The following is a 13,214-nucleotide window of genomic DNA, read 5'->3' as shown; positions in this document are numbered from 1 at the left end:
TCCATATTAGGAAGAGACTCGCAGCTGGGCTGCCATAGTTTTAGGCTAACAGAGCTTTACTTTGTATCTGCAGTTATCTTCACCTGTGAAACTGCCCTGGCAGAAATCCCTGGGGTAATGGTGGAGGACTTTTGACAGCTGCCAGGAAAAAGGAGGAAAGAAAGGATGAAGTGTGCTCACAGAAAACTAGTTGTTGTTTTCTCTTTTTTCTCCATTAGTTCCCAAACCAACACATATAAGGACGAATACAAGATCAGCACTGCAATATCTGGGAGGGAGCCTCTAGTTTCCACTCATTTTCTGCCAAATTCATAGTAGTAGACAAAAATAAACAAAAATCCATCCATTATTAACCTGGGGAAAAAAACCTTCCACCAACACCAAGATGAGGTAACAGACACAGATAGGCAATAAGTCAAATAGAAATACTCATGGTGGTGCCCATACAACTTGGTTTTACTGTTGCTTTTCTTCCAAGGCCCTATGTGATGCACAAGTAGAGAAAAGTAACAGGCACCTAAGCAGCTATTCCTCCAGCTCCCAGTTAGCTTCCCATACTTACATTCTTCTAGAGTAAGATACAGATCTCTCATCAAGGAGCTGATAATATGTAATTTTAAAAATTATCTTTTTTTCTAGGTTTCCCATGTTTCCCTATGAACTGTCTTCCAGGAAGACAAGAGTGCTAGTTGTACTCCACCCTTTCGTGAAGGAAAGAAAAATGTGATCACTGCACTTGCTGTTATGTAAGGGACTAATAGCACTGATCCTCTTTTCTGCATTTTGCTCCACACAGGATTGGGGGGAAGGAGATGAACAAGGAAATGGGAGAGGAAAGCCACTACGAGCTGAAATGTCTCCAGCATTCACAGCTTCTCAGTACCTATTGTTTCCTGCTGTTAGAACCTTTAAAAGATGATCACTAACCCTTTTACACAGTTAACCTATCATCTACTTTTTTCCTACCTTAAACTAAAAATCCTTCCGAGAACCCTGACAACAGATACATACTAACAAGAAACTAGGTACTCACAAATAAAAAATTAACTAAGTAAGTAACCTGCTCTGAAAAAGGAGGACAAGGAAAAGTAACAGGAAAGATGAGAAAGAACAGAAAAGAAGACTCAGGGCAGCAGGCGAGAACGGAGCTTTTAGCCTTGTAAGGTCTTCCACTTTGTCACATCACTTGGGAAGAAAAAAAAAAGAGTCCCACAGCAGCAGTTAAGTTTTACACAAGACTAAAATTCACATTAAAATATCCAGAAGACTTGCAACTAAGATTTTGTCCTTGTGTGATCCCTATTCCAGGCCCTCTCTGTAAACTGTGGACAGAGAAGCAGAAGAAAAGGGCAGAAATAAACTATTTCTACTCAGATTTTGACTTCCCACAGTATTTTCTGGATATTGTCTGGATATTGATATCAGCTGACAGCTTTTTGTTAATAAATAAATAAATAAATAAATAAAAGTACATACAATTAAGAAGAACTGTTAAATCTCAGTGTTTATCTTCTAACCAGAAATACAGCCAGATACTGTGAATTTTCAGGAAACTAAAGAAAGCTGAGAACCCATTTTATAAAAATTAATATTAAACAAGTTCATGGTGAAAAAGTAACTCTGCTAGTCTGGATAGCTCTTCACAGCTTTGACACACTAATACATTTCTTGCATTTGCAACAAAGATAAGAGTCCTGTTAATAGAAGTAGACCGACTTCTGAAAGATAAAATGAACAGTGTCACACAGATAAAGCAGCAAAGGATTTGTAACTATTTGGCTCTGTATTTCACAATAATTCAATTTTTCACTCATCCCAAATTTTCTAATGCTTGTACTGCAAAAATAATAAGCCATAGGTTACAGGTAGGCATAATTAAAAATGCAGATGGGGACTTTTCAGAGGAACTGGCAAGAACCAAGGCATAAAAAAAAAAAACCTTATGCTTTAGTTTTGTGATATCACCACCATTTCCCCCCATAAATAAATAGCAAACTAAGTACTATTCCTTCCAATTACATAGTTTTATTCTCACAAGAGGTTCAGAAACGATGATAAAGGAGTGACAACAAATTTTAAGTTCACAAGGCAAACAAAGCTGCACTGCTGGGCTTCTCCTAAATTAATTTAAAAATCCCAGTCAATCCATATATAGCAGAAAACAAAGATACAACAGCCAGAGAAGGTGGCAATAGTAAGACATAAAATGAAAAAGGGCTTTTGAAACCAGTGAATTTTGACAGTCTGCATAGTCACTGCAAGCATTCTGCAACATTCATTGATGTGACAGTGTAAGGTGATGACTTGCCCTTATCACAAACAGGCAGCAGCTTGAAGTCACACAGACAATGCTGAAATACTCTTTTGTCCAAGACTCTTAAAAACTTCAAATATGAAGACAAATTTTTTTAACAAGATCCCATGCTAGTGTAACTCTGAGTATTTTTTCAGATGAAGTACTCCTCTCAGTCTATACTATATTATGTTGAAGCAAGTTGCAGGTCTCAATCTCATTTGCGTTGGCAAGAATTTCCCCACTCATTGATGGGGAGTGGAAAAAACATTCCAGAGAGCTGCCCCTGGCTCTGCACTGAAGAAACATAAGCTTCACTTTGGACTGCTCTTTTGGCCACTTTCAGCAGGAAGGAAGCCTGTAGCTCCATCAACTCTGCTAACTTCATTAGGTGGTACTTTGACTTTCAGATACACTCGTCACAGCAAAACTACTGGCAACCAAAACCCATAAGAAATCAAACAAAACCAATATAATAAACACAACCAAGAAAACATGTAAGAAATCACAGCCTAAGCTTTAGTTTGAAGAAGGTGTTGGTATCTCCCAGCCTAGAATCTCAACATGCAGACCAGATTAGCAACTACTGCTGATTTCCAAAGTCCATTCAAAATCTGCAACTGAAAGAAAGAGAACACCTACAGTAGATTAAAACACTAGTTTTAATTTACTCATCTTTACATGAAGCTTTGCATTTATTAATATATTTGAATAGCAGATTATAATTTAAGAGATTAACTAGTTTTGTCTTATAACTAATAAGGGTTACAACAGGCTTCAACTCTAGGCCAAATAATACTCCGTTGTAGTTCACAGGTGAAACATGAACATCATTACAAAACATGTTTTGCTATCCTACTTTAACCACATTTTTCCTCGAAAGTCAACAAGTGCTACACCTTATCTCTCAATCCTTCTCTCTTTCCATTGTTTCCATAACTCAATACACTTATCCTTACCTATTAGCCACACTTTCACAAGTGTCAGTGGGACCTGAATTTCCTACAGCACTGCGAAACTGGACTACAGCATTTAAGGATCAGAAAACTTAGCAAAAACTCTGTCTTATTGACAAAGAGAAGACTGCTAGGAATCTTGCAGGCACCATCACTTAAAGCTAATTAAAATACACCTGTTGAAAGCATTTAAGACTTCTTATTATGTCCAGATAAGAGGAGAAAAATTACTGTTACCACCTTTTATCCAAGTGGGCCACTAGTGAAGATTTTACACCGCGGTAGAATCCACATATGTGGGTTCTGTGGTGAAGTTAGTTCAACTAATTAAGGTAGTTCTACTTTTTGAAGGGCAAGCTTTTAATTTACACCATTTCAGTTGGTGACTCTGTGAACAGCTGCAGTGCTACAGTGCCTAGAGATGATTCCTTGAACTGGTCTTCCTGCTTCTCTGTCACAGGACCACTCTCAAGCCTACAGTTTCATGAGTAGCTTTCATCATCCACAATACCAGCTTAATTAACTCTTATTTCTTCTATATATCTATTCTTCTGATTTTTCTACCATACCCCAGTTTTGCAGAAAAACAAATTTATGGGCTCACAATAAAACCACCTCAGTGAACACAGAGGAAAGGATGGCAAATCCATGCCCTGTCACTGATGTAGCACAGAACAACCCCCTGAGTGTGAAGTTACAGGAGGCTACCAGACTGACCCAGCAGCTCCTTGGCACCCAGGGGTTAGTCTCAGCCCACAAGATCACCTAAGTTAAACAGCCATCTGGTTAATTCTCTAACCACCCATACAGAAACTGCCCTGGCTCACAGACAGATGAGACCAGAACAAGGGACCAGCTGCTTGTGTCAGTGAAAGCAATCTTCCCTGTTCAGTCACAGCAAAACATCAATGGCCCCGATGCTGATGAACACCCATGTTCTTCCTTTTTTTGCTCTAAACCTCCTATCTCAAAGCCATTTTGATATATTACTTCAAGAGTAATTTATGCATGCAGGACACTAACAAAATAGCAAAAGCATTCCTTTCATGGCACCAAATGCAGATTTTTGTATCAATAAACCAAAACTACTCACTCCACATTGCAGCTCTTCCAGAAAAATAACACCATTTAATGCACATAAGTGCACTACACCAGCAATCTCTGTATGCAGACTGCTGCATTATGGAAGGATGACACTCTTTCATCTACCCAAAATCATGCAGCCATGCTGGTACCTTTCCCAGCTTTGACAAGACCAGTATGATCAGAACAGTGAAGATGTCACACTGGCAAACCGCTGTTTTTCCTCCACAGTATATCTATGAAAGCACTACTGGCAGAAACTGTATTTTCCTTTTGAACTGGAAATCACAGGTGTCTTCAGCCCCATGAAGAGGAAAAGAAGAAAAATAATGAGTATTTTGTCTGAACCTTGCTGCTTAACACATCACTTGCTAAAGAGTCTCTTTCCAAGAGACTGGAGAGAACAGGAATTTCCACAATCCAAACAACCATTTTCACCTGCTGCTTACAATTTATTTTATTCTCCTTCACCAGATGATGTGAAGGAGGAACAAAAAAAGTGTTGCACTTTATACAAGGAAAAGAAAGATCAGAATGTGCTTCTTGGAGAGGCACAAAAACTGATCTTTTAGCAACCTTTTTACACATATGTTCATACTAAATTTTAACTCAGATACAGAACAAAATTAAACATATTATTTAAGAAATCGTTTGTGGTTAAACTGTCCTTCTATGCAACTCATTTTCCAAAGAAATTAAAAGTTCTCTTGAGAGAAGCCCCAAGTGTGTCACAGATGTGATCCACTGTGACAACCTTCAACTCAGCTTTGATACATCGACCTCTACCCCAAGCAGCTACCAATGAATACAAGCAGCTGGTGAGGTTCTAACTCAAGTAACTTCATAACTCTCCTATGAATTTGTCAGACAAATATTAAAAGTCATGTCAAAACATCACTAAATGAATGACAGCAATCAAAGACGGTTTTAATTAAATTTTAAAGGCTGGAACAGTTTTAAAAATGACTGGAGAACTAACAGGCCTAATAAATGAAAGCTAAAAATACTTTGCTAAATGTCTTTGTCTAATCCAATATATTTACCTAGGTAAACAAATTTATTATTCGTGGGATTGCAAACTCTTCTAGGACTGAGTTATTTAATAAATATTTATACACTGCCTTGCACAAAAGAGCCTAATCCAGGTTAAATTCTAGTCAATACAATATAATAATCTCATATTGGCAGTTATTACAGTAAGACAGTTTTAAATACACAACTTTGTGCACACAAAATAATCTTATCACCATTTACTAAAGAGCAGTACTAAAAAAAAAAAGGGAACAAGACACCAGATTTTTTACTGCTTTGTACTTATCAACCTAAAATGCCTTTTTAAGCACACTTTTGCTGAGCCCCTGGAGATTGTCTATTTCCAGGCTTGAGGCTGTTAGACTTAAGAAGGCTCTTTCAGGAAGATAACCTACCATTCCCATGAAACACAAATGCTTGTTCAACAAATGGGAAGTTGCAGTTTGAACCAGGTGAACGAATAGAAAGAAATCGAAGTACAGAACTCAAGACCTTTTTTTTTTTTCTATCATTCTCTCAAGAAAGTCTAAACGAAGGGCAAACTTGCAATGATACTCCGAAGAAGAGAGAAAATGGGAATAAAATTACAAGTGCGGAATGGGCCTCTTAAGAAAGATATTCAAGAAAAGTTAGAACAAAAAAGAATGACAAAGTGAAGTATAAACAAGAGGGCACTAATGCTTCAGCTATAAAGTACAGATCAGTATGCCTAGGCAAGGTAAATGGAGAGGATATAAATGACCAGATTTCCTCTTTTCTAGCTCATCTACAAACATGATAGGATTAAAGTGGTTGGATGAGACAAATTCTGCAGGGCACAGATTTTTCAAGGAGTAAAGAAAAAATAAACAGAAAAACAAAGAGAAAAAACTATGAATGCTGTAAAAAGACCAGAGAGTACTGCAAAAAGTGATGTGTAGCACAGCACAAATGCTGGGAGGGGAGACTTAAGTTCTTAAGAGTTAAAACAGAACACAAATTGACAAAAAATACAATTACACACCACATTGTACAACCTCAATATTTCCTTAACTGTGTCTTTTTTCTTCCATATATAGGTGAAACAGTTAATTTTTTTCTACCTGTGGAAATCAGGCTTTGGACTTACATATGGAAAGACTCTTCTGCATTTCTAGCCTTCATTACAAAACAGAAATCGATTTCCAGAACCCAAACAGCTTCAAGAAAACAGATGATTTATCTGAACGCCCATGTCACTCAGCTTCTGAGGCACCAGAAGCTAAGAAACAGATAAGCACAGTTAAGAAATTAAGGTCTGTGGCATAGTCAAATTTTGAAATTTACTGTATTTTTTTAGTTACTTAACTAAACCTTTTACTGTATTTAAAGAGACATTCTGAGAACACATTGATAAACAGATGGATTGGCAAGAGATTTTTACACACAGTGCAATTTCCTTCGAAAAATGCACTCTAAAGCCCCAGCTTTGGCAATCTCTAAGAGTTAGTCCCTAAACATATTTATGCTTGATCTTCCTACAAGTCACTTATGAAAACACCTGATAACAGGAAAGCATATTCTCAAACAATAAAGACAGGCTACAGCAAATAAAATTAAAAGGTTGCTATTAAAGAGTATTTCCCATCTGCCAGTGATTTCTTATCCATTTCTACTGGCATCATGGACAAAATAGAAGTGTACCAGACAAATACTTATTTCATGACTCAGAAAACTCCATGAAATCTTTAGTCTGTAATAAATCTATATTAAAAAGCAAATTAAAATTTCAGGCCTACTAAAACACTTTGATACTACCACGGCCCACCTTCACAAATACATCAGTTAGACCTGGGAGTACGTCACATGCAGCATTGCATGCAACAGCCCACAGAGACAGGATTGAATTATACCACCAGCATGCAACCAGCATGTCAGTCACATCATCTGAAGAAACTGTAACTATACACGATGTGACAATAAAATAATATTTTTGATGGTGCATTTTGAGAAAAAGCACGTATGTCTTATGTAACTCCTCCCTTACTCATTCTTGCCCCGTGCTGCTTCACACACAGTGTCAGTCTGGGCACTGCTGTTGAATCAGACCCACACAAACACAAGAGCAGGCACAGCTCAAGAGGCTCTGTAATGAGTGGAAGCAACAATATCACGATTTTTTTTTTTTTCAGTCTTCATCTTCTTAAGAAGCTATTTTAACGTGATTTTTGTTCAGGGTGCTGTTCCAGAAACAGCAAAAGTAATAAAGTCCCGTTTCCCACAGATTTTCTCTCAGCCTCAGCCATGCCCCTGTGTTCCAATTAGTCACATTCCACCTCTATCCCAGATGCCGATTATCTTACCACTCTCTTCCAAACACTGGCCACAATATACTTAACCTCTCTTGTCCTCTAACTACTGACTGAAGAAAAGAGTGCAGCACTTCATACCTCCTTCTTACCCCACAGATTAACTGGCAGCTGACTACAGGTAACTGCGAAATTCATGCAAAACTTTCCCTTTAGGAGGTGATGTTAATGAAGCCATCAACTCTAACAAGTTTAACTTTTGTTCAACATTATTACAATGTTAAATCTTTCACACATTGGCTCTTGGCCAATTTCTCTGCTGAAATTTTGATGAGCTCAAAATTTACTGAGACACAAGATTAAATGAAACATGATATTTGTGGTATTTGTGACTTTAGAAAAAAAATTAAAGACAGTTTATACACTACACAAATACACAAACCCAGCAACTCTTTCTTAACCCCCAGACACAGAAAATAGGTGCATCTCAACATTTTATCCACCAGAGAACAGCTAACTCTGAACTCCCAAATTGCAGAAATTTATTTTCTAGCATGTCCAGTTAACTAAGGCTTCTTAAAGAAATTGCACTTATGTATTTTGTTTGTCCTTTTAATAACTATTTGCACCCTCTGATCATTTTCAAGTGCATTTTAAATGACATATAAAACCTCACAGATAAGAAAGGTTCTACAAATTTTGTGAAAACTGGCAGCTTTGGAGAAAAAAGTAATGTGAATTCATGCTCTCAATGACAGTAAAGGCAGGTGGAGTTCTGCCTTCTCCACTGGAGGCCCCAGAAGACCAACCAGCACCACACAGCCCTGGATTTGATTAATTTTGGAACAAGCAAAAGATACTTTGCATTTAAGTGGTAATCTACCTTAAGTTAATCATCAAAGCAGTGAGCATATAAAGTGGCTTTGTCCCATTTTTGGCAAATTCTAGCAAACCTACCAATATCATGACTAATAGGTGTACAGTCCTAGTTGCTTGGGTGATCATTTTTTAAAAACTCATATATACAACCAACAGTTTTCTTCTGCCATGGAGTATTCCTAAGTTAATGCTTTTTTTAAACACTAAAGAGAGCACAAGGTTTAAATCCATGCTGAAACAGATTTTTAAATAACAGAAAAATTAAATTCTGTTCACAGTACAACCAGGATCTGAATGAGTTTTAAACCACTCATCACTAAAGACAGTGAAATCTGATCTTCATCTGTGCTTAGAATAGAAAAGAGCTACACATTCTGCATATTGCTCCAAAAATTGATTCCACATAGCATTTTTCTAAGAGTAGAATGCATATTTCAAACAAACAAACAAAAGGTATTTTTCTGGTAAAATTCTCTAACAAGGTATTAACTTCCATTTTGTTTAGTGCATTACCAAATTATGCTTGACTTCTTGCAACCAGCAAAAAAAAAAAAAAAAAAAAATCGAATACATTCTAAAAATATTAACTATTTAACTACACCTTAACTGCACCTATGGCAACAAGAATATCCCAAGTGGTGCCATTCATTCAGCAATAGTCATGTTCCAAGAATATCGGGATACTACACGCAAATCCCACAGATCTTCTCACTTGTGTCAAGCTATTTCTCCTGGTTTCACTAGAATCTGATTACTACCAATTAAGGAACAACAGCCAAAGGCACTGTAACAGAAACCAGAAAACTCAGTCAATGTCTGTAGAGCATTTGCAGTAATTTCTTGATTGAGGGTTGTACTTGCTGATCAGTTCAATAAAAATAAATCCCTAATTTTATCATAATTAGGACAAAGGTCTACAAAAACTTCTGTCAGGGAAAGCACCAACATTATGTCAGTGATTTTTTTGGTAAGCATTCTCAAGAGAGGCTGAAACTGAAACAACTATTATACCGAAATACCCTTGACAACATTGAATAGTTTATAAAAAAAGTATTATCCAATTGTACATCTGACAGCTTTCTTGCTTTCACAGTTACATTTAAATATGTGGAATCCAAACCAGACCAGGTTGCTAAGCAGGGTTCAAGATGCCTTAGAGCATTCTCCTCCTTGAAACAGAAAGCACACACTTGCCCAATTGAGATAACCTACTACACCAATGAAGTGAGAAAAACCCAACTTGAATCACTGTATACATTTGTGGTAAAAAAGTTACCTTTAATGTCAAACATTTAAATATTTGAGTTTTGAATACAGCTTTTAAAAAATCCAGTTCTGAATCACTGGAATTTTTGTTCTGTTTTCTGTAAAAGCACCAACAGTAACACGGTTCAGCATTCCGCTCGCAGCAGTTCAGAAAAGATCAGCCTGATCCCGCAGTCCTAAATTTACAGTCATTTCATAAACTCGAGGTCACGTCTGACCAACTTATTTCTTCCAGTGTTTCCAACCATGGAGATCATGATAAGGAGGCAGCACTTGCAGCAGGATGAACAGTAACACAGTTTTATGTTTCAAAGTGCACTCTCACAAAGAAAGAGTTTGCCAATAGCTCTTTAAGCTGCCTAGCAAAAAAAAAAAAACCTTTTTTTTTTTTGAGAATAATCTCTTCAACAGATGATAGATTTAATTCTACAAAGACTCAAAAAAAATATCCCAGTTATCTATAATACCAAAAATCATTACAAAGCAACACAAGACCTTGGCGTTCAAAGCAATACCATGGTGAGGAAAACTACTATCTTCTTCCGTTCTGTCACTGCTGGAAAAGAGAAGTTTATACCACGACGCTGTCATAGGAAGAGTGCCCATTTTCAAGAATTCTATAGTCAGCAGATATAAAGGAAGGGAGTAGAAGTATTTGACTTCTCTTATATTGAGAAAGATAATAGTTTCTGCCTCTCACCAAGTCCTTAAAAGCTGGCATAAGCAAGGGCAGCATAGCACAGCATAGCAAGATGGCACTGCCCCCACATGTAATGACAGGGATGATGCTTTATCAAGTATCTCTGAAACACAAAATTGGGATGACCCAGACTGAGTGCCTTCTCCAAGCACCTTCCTTACCTCTTCCCCTCTGCAGGCTTGCTCCCCTGTGAAACAACATGAGAAAAACCACCCGGGTCTTCTCAGTTTTTGCAAGAAATTGAGACTCAACTGAAGGGTTTATTCTGCTGCAGCACAAACCAAGTTAAGAATCTACAGTTAAGAATCCCCAAGTTTAACGTGTGGATCACAGTCAAAATTGACTGAAATTTTCATTTAAAATGGAGAGCAGAACTCACTAAAGCTGATGACCTCTCTCTCTCAATGTGTCAGTGGAACTTCCCTCTTGCCAAAAGCAGGCATCAGAATTTGGGGGGTTGACAAAACCCAGTAACAACAGTATAGTTAAGGAACAAATAATTGGAATATGTATGGAAACACAAAAGTCTAATTATCTGGCAAATCAATAGCTATGTTGAAAATTATTCCTGATTTCCGCAAATTGTGGCCAATTGTGAATGTAATGCTATTGCTACAGCATCATTAGTCCTCCTTATAAAGTATCATTGAACAGTACCATTTTGGTGGGTAAAATCATGACATGAACTAATTTGAACAGTCTAAGAGAAAGACTCTCTCTGAATTATGCTGATGTTTAGAAGGCGTATGTTAGAGTATTGAAAAGTATAGCACCAATATCGGTGTTCTACAGCTGAGCTTCAGAAATTGTTCTGTCAAGTCTGCGTCAGGTACCCTAAACTTACGACTAAAAAACCACACCTGAAATCCACTCCCGGCTAAGAAGCATCCCTTTGGAATTCCCTTTTTATGTATGTGCTTACCATCATTAATACAGAAACACCCGCAGATCTTGGAAACAAACCTTGCCAAGCCACCAGGCACAGCACAAAGAACACCAGGTTTCTGCCCTGAAGGCCTTGCCTACATCTAACAGGACTGAGCATTCAGACTTTTCATACGAGCTTTCCAATGAATGAGACAGAGTACTACACACCTCCACAGAGCGTTCCCACGTCCCTCACAGGGACAAAACAGAAAAAGGGAAGAAAATGAGAAACAACATGCATCTCTTCTCTGCAAAAACCCTCTTATCAGAACCATTTCAAGAATTTCCACTCGACAATTAAATTGACTCGAATAATGGAAACCAACGTCCCAAATATACTATATATGGAATCGAGCCCAGCCAGCCCCCGCAAAGACACGGGGCACCCAAACCTCACACCTCAGACACTCGGGTACTCATCCTCAAATGGCGGAGCCTCGCCCGGCGCACTCACACCTGTCACCTGCCAGGCGCCGGGCCAGCCCCTCCCTCTCTGTGTCTCCCCCTCCTCTGGCGGCCAGGCGAGCCCGCTGGCAGCTCCCGCCCTCCGCGGGCAGCCGCAGCCCCCCGAGCCCTCCCCGCGCCGCGGAGCTCCGGCGACTCGCGAAGGAAAAGAAGTTTCCATCTCTCGCTGAACGCCCCGCGGCGCGGAGGCTTCCCGTCCCTCCCCGGCCACCCCGCCCCAGCACGCCGGCACGAGCGGGGTGCCGGGGCTGCTCCCTCCCCGCTCAGGCCTTCCCTGTCTCCCTCACCCGGGCACAGCCCGAGGAGCGGCCGCGGGAGCCCCGGGTCCCCCGCCCCTGCCGGCCCCCCGCGCCTCTCCCTGCAGCCCCCCGGGGATGGGACCGCCAAACCGGCCCGGGGAGCCCGCACCAGGCCCGCCTCGGCGGGGTCAGCCTTACCCTGCTGCCGCTTCTTCTCTTCCTCCTCCTCCTCCTCCTCCGCCGCCTCCCCCACCACCACGGCAGCAGCCGCCGCCACTACCGCCGCCGCTACCGCCACCAGCGCCGCCGCCGCCTTCGCCCGGCAGGGGGGACCCCGCCGACCCGACCCGCTCCGCAGCCTCCCGCCGCCGCCGTTCCGCTCCGTGGGGGGAGGAGGCGGAGGAGGAGGTGGAAGGAGGAGTAGGAGGAAGGAGGGCAGGGGGGTCCGTGCTGCCGCGGCGCCGGGCGGGGTGCGCTGGGGGTGTGTGAGGTGTCCGTGCGGTGGCTGTGGCGGCGCCGCTCCCGCTCAGCCGGAGCCGCCGCTGGGGCCGCGCGCCGCTCCCGGCCCCCTCCCCCCGCGCTCGCTGCGCTCCGAATCAAAATAGAGCGACAATATGGCGGCGGCGGCCCCAGCATCGCGAGACCGCGCCGCGAGCGCTAACGGGGACGCGCCGCGCGCCAATGGGCGCCGGGGCCGGAGGGGGGAGCGCGGGGGGGCGGGGCCTCGGCTGGCTCCGCCCCCAGGGCGGGGCGCGAGCGGGGCCACCGCCTCAGCGCTCCCGGGACAGCGGGACACCGGGATACCGGGATGCGCGGGAACTCACAGCCGCCGTTCCTGCCCTGCCGCCACTGCTCTGCCTGGCCCGGCGCCAGAGGGGGAAGCGGCGGTGTAGGGTAGGTGGGCTGCCCGCCTGGAGAGCGAGCAGGGTCTGAAAGGGCTGGAGAAGGAGGGGCAGCATCTGCAAAGGGAAAAAAGAAACCCTAAGAAAATTAATATTAATTAAGCCCTCCCCCCGCTCCCAGTTTATATCCAAAACGAGGATGTTTCGAGGGAATTGCCAGACGCTTTCTATCAGAATCAGGAGCGCTTACTCCACGCAGAGTACA

General features: G+C 41.4%; 1 protein-coding gene across 1 annotated transcript in view; it reads right to left on the bottom strand.

Annotated features, from left to right (window-relative positions):
• Positions 1-12,705, bottom strand: part of TAB2 (TGF-beta activated kinase 1 (MAP3K7) binding protein 2) — a 63,172-nt gene extending 50,467 nt beyond the window's left edge. The window contains exon 1 of the mRNA XM_066315653.1: positions 12,306-12,705. The gene's annotated coding sequence lies outside the window, so the exon portion shown is untranslated. The remainder of the gene's footprint in view (positions 1-12,305) is intronic.
• Positions 12,706-13,214: the final 509 nt, after the last annotated feature.

Source organism: Sylvia atricapilla, chromosome 3 (assembly GCF_009819655.1).
Source record: "Sylvia atricapilla isolate bSylAtr1 chromosome 3, bSylAtr1.pri, whole genome shotgun sequence".
NCBI lineage: Eukaryota > Metazoa > Chordata > Aves > Passeriformes > Sylviidae > Sylvia > Sylvia atricapilla.
Note: the sequence above shows the minus strand (reverse complement) of the source record. Positions and strands in the feature narration are given on the sequence as shown.